This window comes from Pseudonaja textilis, chromosome 1 (genome assembly GCF_049901715.1).
Source record: "Pseudonaja textilis isolate UNSWEBS1 chromosome 1, rPseTex1.2, whole genome shotgun sequence".
Taxonomy (NCBI): Eukaryota; Metazoa; Chordata; class Lepidosauria; order Squamata; family Elapidae; genus Pseudonaja; species Pseudonaja textilis.
Genome location: NC_141990.1, coordinates 90417372 through 90432975, shown reverse-complemented (window position 1 = coordinate 90432975; position 15604 = coordinate 90417372). Strand labels below are relative to the sequence as shown.

Below are 15604 nucleotides of genomic sequence, written 5' to 3'. Positions count from 1 at the left end.
ATTTCTAAGAATTGAAAAATGAAGCCAAAAGAACCCTTCCCTTCTTGTGCATCTTCTTTGTATTTTTTAAGTTCCATGTTTAATTCATCCAAAAGTAATGCCATTGTATAAATTTTTAAACAACCACCCGATTAATTTTAGTCATTCAAATGCAATAACCAAGAGTCCAAAGATCACCAAGTAATCCAAATATACACAAGCTGTTTCTTTTTGCTTTTTTAACTTTCTCTTCCTGGGGTTACTATTTAGTTGCAAAGTTTCAGTTAAGATGTATCTTTTAGAAGTCTTATTGAAATTTTACTTTAGATTCTTTTGAAGTCCAGGCAGTCTCCTCCCTCTTCCAGATCCTGCCCTTATTCTTTTTCTCTCCCTTCCTGCTTATAGAAGAAAAAGGTTTCAATGTCCAGAAATCTTTATTGTCCCTTTGGCATTTAGTTATATTTTCAGCTTAATTGCCTATTGATGCCAAAGCAGATTTTTCCAATTTCTTATTTAGGTCTCTTAGTTATCAGTGTAAGGAAGGAGAGAGAAGAAAAAAAAAGCCAAACCTTTCCCTTTTCACTTTCTTTCGCTGCTTCCGACTCTTCTTTGGGAGCGATGTTATCTTTTGTAAAATTTAAATTCCAGGGTACCTTAGTTGTTGCTTTTTTGACTTAACCTGGTCAGCCAAAACTTTCACTTCTTATCTTCCTCCTACATGTTCTTTTCCGGTTGAGTTCTTCTTTGAGGTGGCCATTTCTGACCACTGCTCCTACCACCTTCGGGAAAGGGAGTTTGGCCAGCTGAGGAGGAGAGATGTGGCTCTCCTCGATCCTGCTGGTGATCTCCCCACTCTTCACCACCTCTACGGGGTGGCTTAGCCCCGAAACCAGCCGGCTCAGGGTGCTCCAGCGGCGAGCCCAGGCAGAAACCACGCACAATCGCGGATTCCTGTCTATCGCCGAAGCCCTTCAAACCGGAAGTCCCAGGCCTCTGAATTTTGATCACATATGATCATGGGGATGCTGGAAAGGTTGTAAGTATGAAACGTGGTCATAAGTCACTTTTTAAAGGGCCATTGAAATGGCAAATGGTCATTAAGCAAAATGTTGTAGGTCAAGGACTAACTGTACTAGGCTTCCTTTCAAAGCTCCTTCAGAAAATGCTCTCCTTCTGTCTCTTGAGAGTGAAATGGCCTTGTTCTTTCATTTGGAGTGTCTCCCAACAACTCCCAAAGCTTGGAGAAATTGTTTCTGTCTGTCCACCCAAGAGCTGACTGATAGAATAACAGAGTTGGAAGGGACCTTGGAGGTCTTCTACTCAACCCCTTGATCAAGCAGGAGACCCCATACCATTCATACAAATGGATGTCCAATCTGTTCCTGAAAAACCTCCAATGATTCCAGATTACCTCTCTCCCTGATCAGCCTCCATCATTTCCCATCCTGCACTCAGGTATCTCAGGAGATAAGGTGGATCCCCTTTTCTTTGTGGCAGCCCCCCAACTATTGGAATGCTGTGCTAGAAGACTCTTATGTGTGTGAAAAGCTTGTAAAGAATGGCCAAGCTGAAGTTCTTTGTCATGAAACACTCTGCACACCACCTCTGTGTCATCAAATGCCATGTTGAGGAAACATGAAGCCGCCCTAGCAGAGACGTACTGTGTTCAGTTGGTTAGCCTGTAAGCTATCACTATGTGTTCTAGTTTGAACCCCAAGGTAGGGCAATTGTGCCTACCGTCCCTGTTCTATTGTCCCCATTTATTCGTACCTATTTCCTGTATTCTTACTCATATTTATACTTATACCTATTATCTTGTAAGCAACTGGCAAATCAAATCAACCAGTCAATTAAAAGATTAAGGACATTAGCGGACCTCGCCAGAGCGCGAGACAAACGCTGAAGAAAAAGAAGAAAGAAGAAGAAGAAGTCAATTAAAAGATCATACTATGAAGCAGAGTATAAAAAAACAAGTTTTCAAAATGGAATTTTCTTCCTTCCACGTAAGTGTCATTTTGTTCTGGAAGTACCAGCTGCCACCATTGTAAATATACTTTGCCCCCAGGAGGAGGAGCTGACCTGCTTTTTCTCTTCCTACTCCCTCCCCTTGAATTACTAACTACTAGATTCTCCTACTTTGCTGTTTCCTCCCTGGAGCTACCTTAAAGATACAGAGCTTAAGTCTGATTTTGATACATCTCCCATTCGATTAAGGGAGATCAGTGGGAGATGTCAGTCAGTCTCCAGAGTACATTCCTCCCTAACAGGTTTCTCTCTCTCTCTCTCTCTCTCCCTCCCTCACACACACACACACACACACACAAATGCTAGAAAAGAAAAGCGAGGATCGTGTTAAGCATTCGCTATCGACTGTAGGCGTTAGTCCGCAATAATAGCACGACATCAAAGGAAAAGTTCGTGTGTACCAAATCGGAAGTTCTGTGTTGCTGCCAACATCATCACACACACACACACAGAGTGCACGTAGGTAGCAGCTAAAGTTTGGAGACAATTTCCTTTTTCTGCACCCCAGTTCAGACACCTGCCTAAACGCACAGGTGACAGTGTGGCTCCTTCAGCCAGAGGCGGGGAGGCTCGGTTGTTGCACACCTGGGCTGCTCCCGGCGTCCCCCACCTCACGACCCGGCTTAGCCTGGGCTGTGGCAAAGGCTTTCCCGCGTTCCGAGTGCGGGAGCCGCGCAGGTCAGCCCGCGCTTTCCTTCCACCAAGCGGAAAGCTCAAAACTTTCGGAACCGTTTCGGTCCCCTGCTCCTTCTCGCCGCTCCTTTGAGTGACGCCTCCCATCGCCCGCCGTCACCGAGGAGGGACCGGCTGGCCCCGCCCCTCGGAAAGAGAGAGACTCCCACCAAGGCCACCTCTGCCTTTCCCACCGAGGAGCAGGCGACCGCCACATCTGGCAGGCTGAGGTGAGAGAGGGCAAGGGCGGGCGGCGTGGCGGGACTTTCCAAGGAAGTCCGGAAAAAACGCTCCGGTTCGTTCGAACCTGACGGGGCCGTTTCGGTCACCTCTCGCGCCACGTGTCCCTCATCCCCCCCCTTTTTTTTGGCTTTCTTCCTTTTCTTCTTCCCCTTCCTTCCCTCCCCGCCTGAGCAATTCCGAGGATGAGGAGGGGGAAGGGAGGAAGCGAGAAAAGCGCTGCGGGTCTGGCTGCTTCCGAGCCGTCGCTTGTTGCGTGAAGCCGAGACAGGCGGAGGAGCCTTCGAAGAGCTACCTCCCCCTTTCCCAAAGCGGCAGAAACAGCGGAGGTCTCCCGCCAGGTAAAAATGCCAGGTGAGACGAGGGAAGGAAGGAGGGAGGGAAAGAGGGAGGGAGGGGGAGCGGACGAAGGACGCCCCTCCCTCCGGTCCTCTGTCTTTCTGGTTGCTCCTGTGGCTGAGGAAATGCCCGAGCCTCGAGAAAGAGAGAGAGAGAAGTAGGGCAGGCGCCGCCGCGGCGTCCAAGGGATTCCCGGGGCTTGGAGAAATAAACTCCTTTTGTTCTTCCTGGGATCCGTGCCCGGGGGAGAGCCGGAAGGTTCGCGGAAGAAGGAGGGGCGGGGCAGAGGGATCGAGGGCTGCGTTTCCCCAAAATAAAATAGGGCTCTCCCGCCTTTTCGGGGGAGCCGCTTGGTCTCCTTCGGGTCCGCCCGTCTTCCGCAGCTGCTACACCTTCTTTTGTTTGACTGGCAACGTTCGCGAATTCTTCCCTTCGGGGTCCATTCTTCGCCAAGCCGCTTAAAGGCATGGATATGAGAAGAGGCGCTGGGATGGCTCCTTTGGGTAGTTTCAACGTTTCTCTCTCTCTCTCTCTCTCTCTCTTTCTCTGGGCGTTTAAAAAGGCTTTTGCTCTTCGCGTTTAGCTTTTACGCCGGGTGATTTGAGCGCATATGCACACAACCAACAGTTTGTTGGGCTCCGGCTTTCCTTACCAGCCAAAGGCGATCGGAGTAAGAACCCTGCTGTACTTTTTCCCCCTTGGTTGACAGACGTGGTGAGGGGTTTCAGATCGTCCTAAATGGCACTAGGGTTGTGGTGGCCTCAGCGGATTTTTAAACCAGCCCGGTTGCAAAATAGATTGTTCATGCTCAGATGAGAGTTTAAATGGTCGGTAGATTTGAACACATTTCTGCCCAGTTGTTCTGTAGGAGTGAAGGTGAGCATAAAACAAGTTTCTTAAGTGTAGTATTTGGGGGAGGTGTATGATTTAACAAGTTATTTTTTTCTAAAATATAGTACCTCCTACGTATGTTTATCTAAACTTCTGCCATCCACCAATACAGGTAGTCCTTGACTTACGACCATTCATTTAGCAACTGTTCAGAGTTATGATGGTGCTGGCCCAAGTGACTTACACTTACAACCCTCTCAGGATCTCTGCAATCACAGGATCCAAATTTGGGTATTTGGCATCCAGTATTTATAATGGTTGCCGTGTTCTCGGGCCCTGTGATTGTCATCCGCAACCTTCCCAGTGAGCTTCAGATAAGGAAAGGCAATGGGAAGAGCTGGATTCATTTAATAACCATGATATTCACTTAACAACTGTGGCAGAAAGGTCATAAAATAGATCATGGCAGTGTGATGACTCATTTAAAAATTAAATCACTTAGAGACAGGAGTTTCATTCCCAATTGTGGTTGTAAGTCAAGGATTACCTCTATTTGGCTAAAGATGATGGAAGTTGTATCCAATGTTTCCAAAGGAGTCGATACTCAGTTGGAGAAGATAATAGATATGTGTCTTTGCAAATTGAAGTCCCTGGAAAACTAAATATCTCATTGGATCAAAATTTTCAGACATATGTAATGGGTATTTGAAAATGGGGTTTTTTTTTCCTGTTAAATCCTATTCAATTCTTTAAGATTGCCTGAACAAGTTCCTGCAGTTTTCTTGGCAAGGTTTTTCAGAAGTGGTTTGCCATTGCTTCCTTGGGGCTATTGAAATCCCAGTTTCTACAATTAAATAATTCATGGACACAGCCTATGTGTAGGATTCTATTCTGTACAAAACAAAGGAAAAAAACTTCAGGTAGCTTGGAATTTTCTTGAAGCTTCTTAAAATTTTATTACTTGATATGTTATTTTGTACGTTGAAACTGGAACATGCTCTCATATTCCAGCTTTGGCAGACAACATGTAAATGTATTGAATAATAGAAGTGTTTCCACTTTGATAATTGAAGAAGCTCTACTTAAAAAAAGAAAGAAAAGCTACATTGTAATTAAATAGAAGCGTGAATAGTTGAATAATTGAGCAATACTTCTTTATTTTATTCCTAAATAGAAGCATTTTAATGTCTATATTGCCACTCTTTTCTTTTCCAGCAAAATACTTGTAAGAGTATAATTAAGAGGCAATTTGGATAATTTAATGCATAAGTAACAATTGGTTTTTTTGTTCTGAATAAAAAGCAGTGTTCATAAAGAAGAAAATGAAATGTTGATATGCAGTAATTTGAAGAAGAAATAACTTTTTGTATCTGACATTGAAATATATATTACTTGTTGCTCATTGTTGGATTATTTGTGCGATCCTGATGGAAAAATATGATACGATTAGCATTACACGTTCAGTTATGGAAAGTGTGGGTCATGTAAACAGTTCATCATTTCCATAAACAGGTTTTTGATTTCTGGAGTGTATCTGAAATAAGAATGCAGTTTTAGATCTTAAAAAGATAGTTTAAATTACACGGATAAGAACATCCTTGCATATTGCTGATTTACATCAACAGTTCCCCTATGTGAGCCTTTTCTTCGTAAGTGCAGTTCTATTTTTCGCCTTTTATTAGTCTGTTTGTTCTGATGTCCACTAGCTCTACTGGACCATGCAGAAGACAACGTTTTATCTATAGATTTTAAAACTGGGATGTCTATATAGTTCTACTCACTGCCTCACTGATGTATTCTATTTTGTCATCTTGTCACTTTTTCTCTTTGTAGGAACTAAGATGAGAGAGCTGACATTAAGAATCGGATACTTCATGAGTTACTCTTTCTGATGTGGATATGAATTTCTTGTTGGAAAAACGTTGGACTCTGTAAGTATGAATAGTGCCACGCATTGATATGCATACTAATCTATGATTCTTGTTATGTGTGCATTGAAAGAGGAAAAAAAAGGATATTCTTATGAAAGAACTTTTTTCCATTATAGGTATTGATTGACACATAGAAGAATAAAAGATCAGTTAGTATTATATATGTATTGCATGTTTCGGATAGGGTTTTTTCTAGTTCAATGTGGAACCATCAGGAATTAAAATAAGACTGTTCACGCAACATAAAAGCCAGTGAATTAATACTTTTTTTTTTCTGCACATGGCTGAATGCCATGTCAACTTTGGCAAAAGTGATTCATCCTCCTTTCTTATCTTAAATTCTTGATAGAAGTAAATACATATCCAAGAACATAATTCAGTGTGAAGAGTTTTATGAAGACAACCTTAAAAATTGGTAACCAGGATTGTTAAGCCAATGATGGTTATGATGACAATAATAATACATGCTTATTATCATCAGCATTTCAATAATAATATTTTATTAAATTTATGATGCCGATTCCCAGCATCTCCATCTGAATTTGGTGTAGCATGTCATCTTGACTTTTGATGATGCTATAATTTTGTATCCTGAAATGTGGAAGCATAGCACTGTTTTAGACTATGTCACCTTGCAATGTTATGTTATAGCCTTTAATCTGGATAATATTGCAGGATTCAATCTGAGTTGGTCACTGGGACCAGAGGTTTAATCTTCTGAGTTATTGGACTTGTACTGGAGCCCATCCTCAGGAAACTTTCTCTCTCTCTCTCTCTCTCTCTCTCTCTCTCTCTCTCTCTCTCTCTCTCTCTCCGTCCCTCCCTCCCTCTGTCTCTCTCTCCCCACTCTCTCTCTAGAATGTCAGCCTGGAAAGTTGCCTGAGAATTTTTCATCAGGGAACGCTCTAATACATAGAATTATAAATAGCAATTTTAAGTATATTATAAAATTGCTGGTTTTAATTTAAAATACTTTTAAATGACACACTAAAGGAAATAAAGAAAACCAGAAAACCACAGTATTAGTATGGAAAACTAGGTTCTTGTCAACCTTAAAAATATGGAAATTTACTGGATGATTCTGGACCAATCACTCTGTCTTGGCCCAGCGTAACTCACGGTGCTCTTATCTCATGAATACATTTATAAAACTGATTTCTTAAATATAAATAATGGGCACTCTTATGATTGGGATGCACTAAGTTGTGGTGTAGTAAAGGTACAGAGCAGAAGGACGGTTTATTGTATTAAGCAGCACATTCTGGAAATGTGGTTTCTTTTTCAAAGTGTTGTAGTTAAAAGATACAAAAAGAAACTTGAAATATATACTTATGAAGACAAAATGTTCAACTTCTATTAATTCAAAAGTATCTTTTATGGAATAAAAATGAGTCATGCTATTTACAGAACAGCTTTTGTATTTCTTTTTGTATTGTTTAACTGCAGGGTCTTTAAAAAGGACCCACTAGTTCAAATAAGTTATATAATACAATGTAGCTTTGTCAGGTAGTTGTTTCTGTATGTGATTCTAATTCATCACTGTTTTAATACTGCCATGATATGTAGCAAGCATAGTAATTAAGGTTTATATTATTTCTTGGCTAAAAGATGTACTTCAGAATTTACATAAAAAGTGAATCATATAATTGTGATGGAAAGGCGCCTTAATTGTAGAACCATTCCCAAGTACCTCTTCACAATCAATGTCAGAAGTCTTTTTTCTCCATGAAAAACTGGAAATAATTGGCAAAACTACATCATTCTAATTTCCTGAAAAATGGTCAGAAAAATGTCATAAGGAATTGCAAATCATATGTTGCATTATTCAAAAGATAGCTGAGTATTCTGTTAATACTCAAAAGTTTTGAAAGGCCACATTAAATGAATGCTTTTATTTCACAGTTAAAAATGTATGCAAAAGAGATGGGAACTTGAGCACATTCCTTTAACAATGTTCTGTTTTGTACCACAATTAACTTTAACAGTTAATATCATATGATGAGAAGTATGATAATTTTTCAATATGTTTCCTACAATCAAAACTTTTTAATTAAACTTGTGGCAACTTTGAAGAATTAATTAAGAAATTATCTGAGTAGGGAAATAAAAACTGACAGATAAATTAATCTTTGCATTAGTTAATCAATTCCTAAGAAGGAGGGTGGCTCAACCATACTTGGTGAAGAAATCCATGTTAAATAATATAACTCCTCTTGAATCAGATTACTAATTATATGGTTGGGTTGCTGCATAAGAGGTGCAATCTTTACATGAGAGCAATTCATGAGAGTAACTCCCACATTAATCAGTGGAATAGTTGGGGACAAGTATAATATTAATAGAGAACTCTATCATAATCAACAGCCAGGTTCTAATATCATTAGAATAACAATAATATTGCAATGCGAGCATCATATTGTTGTGGTGTTTTCAATGACTTCTGCTCCTTAACCTTTGTCAACATCTTGTCTAAGTGAAGTGTTATGGGCAACTTTATCTTTTCACTATGTGAAATCATGGATAAGCCAAGGATTTAAGATTCTAATATAAACTGCCAAAAATGGGTTTGGCTTATCGTTTCTAAAGTATATGCTTGCCAACCCTCATATTTTTAACCAAACTACCATTAAAATGTGCCTCCTATAGATAAATCAATTGTGCAAATTTAAATCGGACTCTGTTCTGGAAAACAACATGTATTGATGCAAAATAGGAAAACAAAAGAAGTCCTTCAGAATATATTGAAGAAACATAAGACAATTTTGAAGGTCTGGCTTATTAGGTGGTCTATTTTTCATGGTGTGTTGGTTTAAAATGTGAGGGTTAGCTTATGGATGAGCTTATCCAGTATACAGTAGTTTTTGATGTCATATGGCTGTAAAGACTCAGAATAGGATTAATTGATTAATTATGTACCATCAAGTTGATGTTGGCTCTTCAAGACAAATAGAAGGATCTTCACCAGGATGATCTAGCACTGATCTAGCACCTTCAGGACTTCAAGGTGTTGCATACACCACTGCTGTAATTAAGTCTATCCACCTTGCATTACCAGGTAGTCTTTGATTTATGACTACAATTGGACCAGAATCTCAGTCATTGAGTAAAGCTTTAGTTAAGTGAGAAATCATGTGACCGCTTTGCTCAATGTCCACAATCCTAGCACTCCCAGTTATGGTCATTAAACGGACAGCTCCAGGTAAGGAGCATGGGGTGCATTTGGAGAGATGAGGGAAACCCTAGATCACACACAAGTGTCTCTTAACTCACTGATATCTCAAGAAAGACATTCAGTTCTCCTTTGCATCCTTTTTGGACCCAATATCTCTGCCAAACATTTCTGAGACACGTAGCTAAAGAAGCTGCTTTAGACACACGTAAATTCACCACAGAAACTGTGTCCCAAACAGAAGTGGCAAAGGGAGTGCAAAGGCAGCAAAAAGGAGGCAGATCAGGGACAATTCGGTATGGCCAACTCACTATGGCCAACTTGCTTTGGACAACTTAACTGCAAGATAAGAGTTACATTAATATCAAAGAAATGATGGAATAGAATCATTAAAGAAAACACTCAAAAGGAGGGCCATAATGAAATGTGAATGACAAAAAAAATAATGTTTAAAAAATTATTTTAAATACTTAAATTGAATTGTTGAATTATTCCATGGTGAAATGGTCATGGCGAGTTGGCCGCTGAGAGGTGGCTGCACCAAGTTGTCCCATTCCAGTCTGGTGCTGCTCCTACAGCCATTTATCAGACTTCAGATGCATTGCGGATGTGAAAGGGGTATAAGCTAAGTAGGTGCACTTTGTGGGATGGAGAAGAAAGGGAAAGAGGAGAGAAAAAGAAAGAGAGAGGATGCAAAAAAAAGAGGGAGATAAGGAGGCAAATCAATGTGCTGGTGCCTAGGCAAGGATAAAAAGGGGGTGACAGGAAGAGAAGGAGCTAAGGGAAGGTGGCTCAGGCCAGGAGACATGGATGTGAGTGTGTGTGTGTGCATGTGGGGTGTGGAGGCAAAAAATGGAGAGGAGAGTGTATATGTTTGTCTGTGAGAGTGTGCATGTAAAACAAAAGTGTGGTGAGTTTGAGAGTAAGAGCAGAAAAAAGCAGGAGAGGGAAGGAGGCCAGCAGAGAGTGAAAAGAAAAAGATGGAAGGAAAAGGAAGGGAGAGGGAGAACACTGCTATCCCTTTTCTCTTGGGATCCTTGTTGCTTCTCTGGGCCTTTCCTGGAGGCCACCACTGCTATCTGAGCTCCATTCTCCACACACAGAACTGGCACCAGAAACCATGTCCCACTGGAGCAGAGCAAAGGCCTGTCTAGGGCAGCATTCTGACTCCCACATCAAATACTCTTGATGTATGGTCCCTGTATTCTTTGCTCATCCCAGGGACATCCCTACTCTTCCTTTATGAAGCATAATAGCAGGACCTAAAGGTGGACATTGCAGGATAAACACCCACACCCACACACACCACTATGTGTGTATTTCTCTTTTTATTTATATATCTATGTCTATAATCTATGTCGGTCTGTCTCTGTCTCTGTCTTGTCTGTCTGTCTGTCTGTCTATCTATCTATCTATCTATCTATCTATCTATCTATCATGTGTCTGTGCAGAAATCTCACAAATATATGGATATCGCTAGGAAAAGAGGTATTTTATTTTCAAATACTCATTACATATGTCTGGGAATTTTGATCCAAATGAGATGGCAGATGCATTTATGGGGTTTTCAGGGCATATATTTGCTATTCATATTTTACACAATGATACTACCAATAAAGAATGTTTGTAGTTCAGGGTTGAAACGGGGGGTCCTTGGTACTCTCTGAGCTTGCTTGTTTTCTTGAAGATGTTTCTTCACCCAAACTAGGTGAACCATCAGTGCTAGTGATGAAATGTCTGCAAGAAAACAAGCAAGCTGAGAAAGGACACGCACTCACAATGGTATTATTTTGCTTTACTTGAGGCAAATGTATGCTGCAGCATAAAATATAAAATTACCTTGATGTAAATCCTGTTTCTTGAGTTAAAAGTAACTTGATATGTTTTGTCCAGTCATTACTATAGATACACAGGTGTTTGAGAACCCTAATATTAAGGCTGTTCATAAATGATTTGGAAGAACTGCTTTGGGCAACATATGAGCACAGCAGCTCTCTACCATTAAAGCAATTCGTCCTTTTTTCAAGTTTATGAGGAAGCTAGTAAAGAGATGAGCTGCTTTATTGAAATGTCATGCAAAGTCTAAAGTATTTCTTCCTAATCATTTTTAAAATGTGAATCCTATAATCCTATTCAGCATGTATTCAGTGTGTAATCCAATAAGATTTAGTGGCCATATTCAACTGAACATATTTCATCTTATTAAGCTGAGATATTTTATAACCAGTTGTCAAAACATACAGATCAACTTATGACTGCAGTTGGAACTGAATTTTTGGTTATAAGTCATTTTGTCATAAGTCGAGGCACCCATTGACCAGACACAATTTTATATCATTTTTTTGTGGCAATTGTTAATTGAATCACTCTGGTTATTAAGCAAATCGGTGGTCATTAAATGAATGCCACTGTTAAGTATCGATATAAGAATTAGAAATTGGGGCTCCCTAATTACAGAACAAACCAGAGTATTTTAAATCAACTTTGAACTGTTAACTTGTTAAGTTGTTTTAAAGCTTGTCTGAACCTTGATTAGTAGAACTATATTACTTCTTACCATATTTTCTGGTTTATTACAGGAAAACAAACCATGGTTTAAAATAAATTCCAATGAATTCTTCTAGAAGCCAAGTTTGCAGGTTTATTTCAGAAAATACCACTTATTTTAAACAACAGCTCTTGGTTCATTTGCAAACTGGAAATTGAAACTGAATCCTGGTTTATTCCTCCATCTATTTATTTAGGAAGGTGGAATTGAGAGGGGTGTAATGAACTGGACTGGCACCGATTCTAAATGTAGTGCTAGGCCAGAGTTTAGCATCACATCTGAACATCCCTTATTCATTTGAGACATGATGATTAAATTACAGGAAAAGACTCTGACCATGTATATCATACTTTAATTACATGAGAGATTCTTAGTTCTCTGAAGACATGAATCCACATTCTGCTTTCCCTTTTGTATGTGAGGAAAAATTAACATACAAACGTAAAATACAGTGACACATCTTAATTCTATATGAAATTTAATACAAGTTTATTCAAATTTATTCTTATAACAAATTCTACTTGCACTAATAATTTCAGTTCTTTTCAGTTTATAAATTCTCTCTTTCTATGAACTAATAATGAGAACTGACATGAGGTATTGTTTAAAAAGAGAAACAAGGTGCTAAGGGTGCTTCTATTTTAAAAATAATCGTTGTGTGCCAAATGCTTAGTAATAAGCAGAAGAGAAAGGTAAATATAAAGATTGTATTCCAGTGCCTGGTTCGTATGTATTCCTCCCCTGTCTGCTGCTTTCGGAAAGAGAGTTGTAGTTCAAGTGTCTGTGGAAACAACTTACGCCGTGAGACTACCTGTGTGTCCACCTTGCTAATAACACTGTGCTCTGAGGAAGAAGCCCTCAGAGCGACGTATTTGGAGCTGGGATTATGCTTTAAAGGAGATAAGAAAGTGGGAAGTTCTCCAGAGATGCCAGCTGCTTCCACAATTTTCCAGGGTGCCTGCTTGGCTGAGCAATCAACCACCTGCTGCCTCATTTTCCATATGACACTTCAGATTGCACTCTGCAGTAGTCAGGCAAGGAAGGTGTCACTGAGTAGTCTCGAAAGAGCCACTCCATAAAGCAGAAAGTTTCTTCCTTTTGGGAGGGCTAGTCCCAGATCTAGAATCAGTGTTCACATTGTCATGCTACACTAAGCTGTAGTGTTCATCAACCCCATTTCTCGCTTGTGTGCTGTTTGGACCTGGCTCTTGTAGTCAGTTCCTTGTCATGTTCCCCTACCCCCACCCCCCACCCCCACTATTAAATTAGTTTAATTCAGAAAATCATGGGCCAGTTAAATTTAGGTGAAGCTACCAATCAAATTCAGTCCCAGCAGATCTTGTCTATTTTTCAACAAGATTGCATTACAGTTATGGTTTATTTATTAGATTTTCATTTTCACCTCTTATTACATTTTTAGTAACTCAGGGTAGCAAACCTATATAATACTCCTTCCTTCTCCTATTTTCCCCACAATAATAACCCTGGGAGGTAAGTTGTGTGTGAGAAAGTGACTGGCCCAAAATCACACAGCTGGCTTTTGTGCCTAAGATGGGACTTGAACTCACAGCTTCCTGGCTTTTAGGCCAGCACCTTAACCACTATACCAAACTGGCTTTTTTCAGACTGGTGGAGGCTGGGATGCTTGATGTACGTACCAAGTCACTCCTGCCATTGGACTAAATAGTGTATACTACAGTGTGTAGAACAAACGACAACGCAGTGTATGCACTACATTCCTGAAGCTAGTTGGTTGCTGTTGCCACTGGTTTTGATTTAAGATTCTATGAGTTTGAGAAGAGAAGGAGATATATTTTGCAGTTTAAATAGGCAACAAAACATCACAGATGCAGCTGCTGCATAGAATCCATTTTCAGCCTGATCTTAATGTAAGATCTCGTGATTTAAGCATCCCGAGCCTGGTAAATTGATGTAAGGCACTCTGTGGTGATTAGACAAACTAGGGCTTGTCTATATATGTTGTGAAAACTCAAGTTATTTTTCTGTTAAAGTAGAACTTTCCTGTTTTGAAAAGAGATTTGCACTTTCCTGTTTATTGGCAGCCTGTCCTTTTATCTTCCAACTCTGCTTTTTTAAAGTCTTGTGCTGAAGAAGAATGTCCTTTTCTTGTTTGTCAGTTTATAAAAGCAATTACTTGAACGCTATGCAAGTGCAAAGGAATGTCACTCTAGACAGTTTGACCTCATTGGAAGGAAATGTAGGAAGCACACAGAATTTGTTCAAGATGGAAAGTAGGGAATTTTGCACAAAACTGAGGGAATAGATTATTTTTCTGAAGCTAGGGAACTGCAAATGATTTCTCACGGATTTCTTTAGAAAAATAAATCTTTTAGAGCAGATGGCATAGCCAGAACAACTTTTACAATAAGCTGAACTGTTGGACAACCACTACACTTAGAGGTAAAAGAAAGACACATCTGGTGAGATAGAAGTTCCCTAAGGATGGACTCCAGCACAAGTCCAAAAGCTTGGAAGACTAAACCTCTGTTTCTGATGACCGTCCCAGATTGGATCCTGCAACATTAACCTGGGGCATGTATATTTGCCTTCATTTGTGAAAGCCACAAAAGAGTATTGATACATATTCTCAGACCCGAATATTGATCTTCCATTTTCTCATTTAGGCTTTGATCTTGTAATTAATACTACCATATTTGGGATGCAAGAATCTAGGCACAAAAAGATACAAGAAAAGTAATTCTTTGCTGCAAGTTACTGTTCAGAATTTTGCTTATACTAGCCCTATAAGTAATAGAAGTGAATTAGCAAGCAGCCTATTTTTAAAGAATTCATCTAAATTTGCCTAGAGCACATGTAACAGTTAGCCTTTAAGAAGTTGTGCACAATGTATAAAAGGGCTTATCTAGTTTATCTTTGGAGCATATAATTTTGGCTGAAGTTTAGTTTAGTTTAGCTTACTTTATTTCATTGCACCTCGTACAACGGAATTCAATACCACCTATAACTATGAAAATAAACACAAACACACATCCTTCACATTCTATACATTGAATTGAAAACCCTTGATATTGCATTAATATTGCACCATACAGTAGAATTCAATATAGTTACTGCTCTGGGATAGAAGCTGTTTTTCAGCCTATATCTGAAGAATATCTACTTCCAGGACTCCGAATGATTAGAAGCAGAATCTCCATTTTCCAGACTAATTATTTACAATATTGACACATGCTTCTATTTTCCATCTATTAAATGCATATGAAGTTAGCATATTCATTTCAGCACTTTCTGTTATTTTATGTATTATTAGACCTATTTCAGGTCTTTGTTACAGTTTGTGTGTTTTGTTATGTCAAAATGGCAACAGTGTTTTGTAGAGGACTCCAGACTACTGCAAAAAAGGTGGTGTAGATTGTCAGGTTTCCAAGGCAAAAGCCACAGTATTTCATGCTCTGCAAGAGCAAAGTTAAAGGCCAGTCTGAGAAAGGATTTCAGATATCTTTCTTCCGTAATATAATTTCAGAGTGCTGATATTGGAATGATTTAATTTAGAATGATTTATTAATGGATTTCAGGAGAGATTTTAATGTTCTAGTTCACATGTCTCTAGAATAAATGTATATTACCATTGGTTGCTATGTTAGTTAAAATAGAAGGTGATAACTAGACCATGAATAAAACCAGGAAGCATAATCCAAAGCCTCTAATCATAATTTTATAATAAGTAAAAGTAGGTTAAGGGTTTTATAAAAAATGTATCCATAATTTACGGGTTTCTGGAGTCCTCAGAAGCTTGCATTTCCGGTGTGACTTAAGTGAAAAAAGGCCCATTTAGGTGGAAGCAGCTCCATTTATCTTCTTTTGCCTTGTGACAACAGATGCATGTAA

General features: G+C 39.4%; 1 protein-coding gene across 4 annotated transcripts in view; it reads left to right on the top strand.

Moving 5' to 3' along the window:
* The first annotated feature begins 2819 nt into the window (after nt 1-2819).
* Nucleotides 2820-15604, top strand: part of TMEM200A (transmembrane protein 200A) — a 46669-nt gene continuing 33884 nt past the window's right edge. The window contains exons 1-2 of one of the 4 annotated variants that reach the window (XM_087941208.1): nt 2820-3270; nt 5920-6017. The gene's annotated coding sequence lies outside the window, so the exon portion shown is untranslated. Of the gene's footprint in view, nt 3271-3508; nt 4132-5919; nt 6018-15604 lie in introns of those variants that run through there. The other 3 variants (XM_026705489.2, XM_026705487.2, XM_026705488.2) reach the window with 3 other exon arrangements.